The sequence below is a fragment of the Sinocyclocheilus rhinocerous genome, unplaced genomic scaffold (genome assembly GCF_001515625.1).
Source record: "Sinocyclocheilus rhinocerous isolate Xijiao unplaced genomic scaffold, SAMN03320098_v1.1 scaffold919, whole genome shotgun sequence".
NCBI classification, from domain to species: domain Eukaryota; kingdom Metazoa; phylum Chordata; class Actinopteri; order Cypriniformes; family Cyprinidae; genus Sinocyclocheilus; species Sinocyclocheilus rhinocerous.
The window spans coordinates 1,602,219-1,608,408 of NW_015637585.1; positions in this window are offsets into that span (position 1 = coordinate 1,602,219).

Genomic DNA, 6,190 nt, shown 5'->3' on the forward strand with positions numbered 1-6,190 from the left:
TTGCCCCACTGTATATATATATATATATATATATATATAACATTTTATAAATAATAAAATAATTTTCTGGAGTTTTACTTTATATTACATAAGTCCTAAATCCAAAATGTATCAAATATGATCGAATATAAATAAGCTAAAGGTTCAATAAATGGTTGCACTGTAATTCTGTAATTATTTACTCACTGTCTGTAATTATTTACCACTTACTTCCATTTTATGGCTATAAAACATTTCTCAAAATATCTTCTTTTTCCACATGAGAAAGAAAGTCATACAAGTTTGGAATGACATGACAGTGAATGAATCATTACATAGTTATGCATTCGGCAGCCACGCCATCTAAAGCGGCGTACACCACTTAAAGATATTCATCTTTCAGTTCATGTATTCCCTAGTAATTGAACCCATGACCTTGGCTTTGATTGTGCTACGCTCTACTGTTTGGGCTACAGGAATGAACTATCCCCTTAACAACAAACAAATTAAATGAATGCATGATGATAACAATATCACATCAAGGAGAAAAGAAAGACGGGGCAAGAGAGTAAGAAAGACAGTGAGAGAGAGAAAGTCACCTCCTGACCCTGTTTCTCCTCTCGCTGCCCTTTCACCAGGACACGTTTATGGGATGAGACAAAGACATCTCTTTCTTCATCCTTCTCTTTTTCCATTTCTCCCTCTCTTCAGATTCCTCTCCTCTGCTGACGTCTTCCAGACACAACAATACAGAGAGACAGACAGAAAGACATGGGGTGAGCGGGCGGGTCTAATTTAGAGCTGCTTTCTTTCTCTTCCACCATCGCTGTGTCTGTAGACAAAGGTTTGCATTCTTTTCCTCCTCCAGTCTCCCACCCACTCCTCTTATTCCAGTAAAATGGAATTAAAGCGGACAGAACCTATTAGAGAGGGAGATATAAACACACGAGTTGATATGAGGACACTGGCATAGTGATATGATAAAACTGACCATTTTGAAGAAGAATCTGGCATCTTTTGAATGTACAGTGTACATCACAAACTTCAAGCATGTTTTACCTTTCCTTCATAACCAGAAAAACCGTATTAGTCGACCGACTCAACTGATTCATTATTCTCAGCAGCATAGCTTTTCCTGCCTAGAAAAAAGAAAAGTTAAACCAGTTCAGCTGATGAAAATGTAAAATCAGTTTGAAAATATTATAAATTTTAGATACATGTATATATTTTTTGACTATTTGCTCTTGAAAATACTTGCATGCTCACCAAGGCACCATTTATTTGATCAAAAATACAATAAAACCATAATATTGTGAAAAAAAATATTACAGTTTAAAGTAAGTGTTTTCTATTTGAATATATTTTAAAATTGTATTTACTCCTGGGATGCAAAGCTACATTTTCAGCCTCCAGTCTCCAGTGTCACATGATCCTTCAGAAATCATTCTAATATGCTGATTTTGCTGATCTTTTTTTATTATCATCAATGTTGAAAACAGCTGTGCTGCTTAATATTTTTTTGTGGAAACCATAATACTTTTTATAGGATATTTTGATGAACAGAAAAAATAATAAATAAATAAATAAATATTTTGTAACAGCTTAAAAGTCAATTTAATGTGTCCATGCTGAATAAAAGTATTAATTTCTTTCAAGAAATAATCTGAGCCCAGACCTTTGAGCAGTAGTGTATATACAGTATCAAAGTATCACTGACATAGTTTTTGATGAGTTTATAGGGGAATAACTAGTTTGACAGTTTACCATTTGCTGCTAAGCAAACTAACAGGCTAGATAATAAAGTAAAAATAAATACATGCACATTAAAAATGCAACTAATGACAGTTTACTCAACTTGAGAAATGTAATAATATGGCCAGTACGTCAGCTAACAAAAGCAGCCGAATATGACATTCCCGTTGGTTTCCAAGGTTACGGGTCCCTTCTCCCTTTCTTTTTTCCGTTCAGAGCTACAGGGACTGTGAAACTTATTAGACATTTCTGCAAATATGCCAGTTTAGGCATTTTTGGCCAATTTACTACAATCCCGGAGGAGACACAACTAAAAACAAACGGAAAAATAAGAATACATAACTCAAAGATGAGAATGCATAAACAAGGCAATGCAATTGGGTTTACGCTAATGCGAGTATATTAGACATGTTTGTTGCATACGGATGGAAATCAAAGAGCATGACCACAGTGTTGACATTGGGTTTGACTTTGAAAGCAGGACCAATCAAAATGCGCCATCAGCTGAATCCCAAATGAGAGCTACTGGAACACACAGTCTTGAGTGACAGCTGTAGAATGAGCGCGGGGAGAGAAAGACAGGCTGGTGAAAAACCTGCAAAAGAGAGAAAATTGAGAAAAGATAAGAGACGACTGTGTATGTGTGTGACGCACAGACGCAAAAAAGCAGCAGTGTATACATGAGAATAAACCACTGAAGACTAATGTGAAATGGAACTGAAATGATTGCATATCTACTTTATATACTGCTGAAAGTATCTTTACAAATGACTGTAAAAATATGCAAAAACACCGTAAAGATTTGTCAGGGAGTTTTGATGGGAAGGTCATTTTATATCAACCATACTGAAAACATTATCACAGTTTGTTTGTTTTTTGTTGTTGTTTATTTTAGATATATATTGATGTTTTAGCTGGCATTCATACACAAAGCAAAACAAAAAATAAATAATTAAAATAAAATATTTTTATGGCTGTCAAAGTAAACAGTGACATCAGAGAATATTTTAATGTTAACTGTAATATATTCTTTATATTATCACAATTATATCACAAAAAACTTAAAGCTGTCTGACATCATCAAACATATACACCTACTAGCAAAAAGAGGTGACATTCATATAATAAAATAAATTAAAACAAACTAAAATAATTTTTATGACTGTGAAAGTTAGCAGTGACATCAGAGAATATTTTAATGTTAACTATAATATGTGACCCTGGAGCACAAAACCAGTCTTAAGTCGCTGGGGTATATTTGTAGCAATAGCCAAAAATATATTGTATGGGTCAAAATGATTATTTTTCTTTTATGCCATAAATCATTAGGATATTAAGTAAAGATCATGTTCCATGAAGATTTTGTAAATTTCCTACTGTAAATATATCAAAACTTAATTAATTAGTAATATGCATTGCTAAGAACTTCATTTGGACAACTTTAAAGGCGATTTTCTCCATATTTAGATTTTTGTTGCAGCCTCAGATTCCAGATATTCAAATAGTTGTAGCACCCTCAGATTCCAGATTTTCAAATAGTTGTATATTGGCCAAATATTGCCCTATCCTAACATACATCACCATACATCAATGGAAAGCTTATTTATTCAGCTTTCAGATAAATTCGAAAAAATTGACCCTTATGACTGGTTTGTGGTCCAGGGTCACATATATTATCACAATTAGGCTATATCCCCAAATACACACATACACAGTCCAAAACAAAAAAAAAACAACTAAAAAAAACTTAAAGCTGTCTGACACCAAAAACACGCCTACTAGCAACAAAGGTGACATTCATAAAATAAAATAAAGCAAAAAAAAAAAAAAAAAACCTGTTAGCACTAACATCAGATATTATTTAAATATTTTACTTGCAACATATTCTTCATATTATTATCTTCACAAAAACAGCATAAATGGGTAATTATGCACAAAATGTATGTAGCTGTTTTTATTTTTTAGGAAGGGGGTCATTATGTTTTGTGGTCCATGGCAATGAAAAGTTAGAAAAGCCATTGTTTAACACTAAAATGTAAGACAAATGTTCACAGTCAGGCCACTAATGGCATCACACACATCACACAGCTGAAAATAAACAGAGTGACACAATAGAGTCTCACAACACATAAACTGTCCTAAAAGAGGCTCAAAGCAAATGCTGAGCATTTTGGGAAACTAAGACTAACCTCTCAGAGCACAAAGAACATACAGAGTTCTGAATATAATAATAAATTATTAAAACTTTTAAATTAAAATGAAAACTGAAGAAAAAAATATTGAAAATATTAATAAAATCTATAGTATCTCAATGATACTAAAACTGACAAGTCACAATGTAGTACTGTTGTTTTGATTTTGAACTGTTTTATTTTAAATCTAATAAACCTCTTTTTGTAAAATATTTTACTTAAAGTATGATCACTCTAAATGCCACTAGTTTTGATAAATGATATCATTTGTTATATAATGCAATAAAATTATATAACAAATGAAAACATGTAATGCACATTCTTATATACAGTATTTAAGTGGTTTCACTGTATGAATACTTTTTAAGCCATGCAGTGTACATTATATCTGATGACATTAGGCCTATGTATGTCACCAAGTAGACACATCCACACACACTCCACAGCAAAGGAGCCCTTAAAACTGTCTGACATCATCAAACCCAAGCCATCGACTGTGGCAGCAACACACACACACACACACACACACACCTAATGGCAACAGAGCTGACATTCAGCTGGGTCACGTCGGGACAAAGAAGCGATCTGTCTTTTCTACCTCCCTCCATTCTACCCTCGGCTCTTGTTCTCACATGGCAGGGATGTCACAGGGAGCACCAAAACAAGGGATGCAGGGAGAGAGAGATGAAGGGATGCAGAGGAGGGGCATAAAATGGAGAACAAAAGCATTGTTTGGACTCAAAGATGAGTTATTGTGTTGAGGAACCGTGTGCTGGAGTAGGAGTGAGGAACTTGGAGAGAGAGAGAGAGAAATTTGGGGCCAGTGTGGTGTTTTACTTTCTCTCTGCCCCTGTCAATGGATGAGGACAGAGAACGGGCCTCGTTTGACTCATCCCAATGATTTTGTGACCTACAACACTCTCTGGGAGTGTTTGAGACTGTTTGCTGATAAGTTAGCATGACACACACGCGGTCCTCTGGGTGGAGAGCGGTTTATTTACCCTGAGGAAACAGTCTGGCAGCGAAACCTTTGAGCGCTTGCACACCCTTATTCTGGACCATACATAAGGAATACAAGCCCAGAAGAGATAGTTCAGTCAAGAATGAAAATTGTCATCCTTTACTCACCCTCAAGTCATTCCAAACACGTATATGTCTCTTTTTTGGATCATAAAAGGAAAAATGAAGACGACTCCGGTAGCTTCCGTCCATACAATTACAGCGAACAGGTACCGAAGCTTTCAAGCTTCAAAAAGGACAGATGAAATCATCATAAATGTGGTCCAGATGACTCGTACGCTAGGCTATATTCCAGAAGTCATAGAATAGTGCATAATGTACAAATGTGTGAGCAAGACTCAAATTTAAAGGGATACTTTACCAAAAAATGAAAACCGTGCCTTCACTTACTCGCCCTCATGTCATCCCAAAACTTTCTGTGAAACAAAAGATAAACTATTTTTGTCCATACAGAAATATACAATTTGTATAGTTGAAACAGCTTAAACAAATTTAAAAAAAAGTGCTTGTTTTTATTTAGTAGAAATAAAACCACACAAAACACGAATAATGCATCGTTATTCTCAGATTAGCATACTGCACAGTGTTAACTTTTCAAAATTAGAACGTTAAAGTACACAATAAAAATGTATTACATTTTTGTGTAAAAACGTCTTTATTTTTGGGAGTCCAAGCAAATAATCAACGTTTTCACATTAGAAATGGAGTCAAGCACATTGCATTATAGGAGGATCTCCAGTGTTGGATGAAGAAAAAAAAAAAACTAAGTTTAAGCTTAACAGAAAAAAAACCATCATAATTTATAAAAGCACAACAAATTACTAAAGACTAAAGTTAAAAACAATTCAATATTAATAAACAATATACATTGTAAATAACACTAAAACAACTCTGTTACTCTCAGTAAACATACTGCATACTGCCATTCTGAGCACAGCCTGTGAGTATATTAGGATGACTAGATTGGTTTAGTGCTTAGATTCCAGTTAATAAAAACATGTGGTTATAACACAACCCCTTACTAATGAACAGCAGAGTCATTTAGCCGAATGCTTCAAGGTTCTTAAAATCAATGCTCTTATCTGCAATCCAAACCAAGCAAGTACATTCAGCTCATGGGCTATTTTAATGAGCGCTAACGGTTGAATTATTAATACTGTATTAATTTCACATTAATTAAACTTGTATTAATTCATTGCAGTTCCTTTCTCAAAGACTTCCACAGATGGGTGAAGCCTCTCCCACGA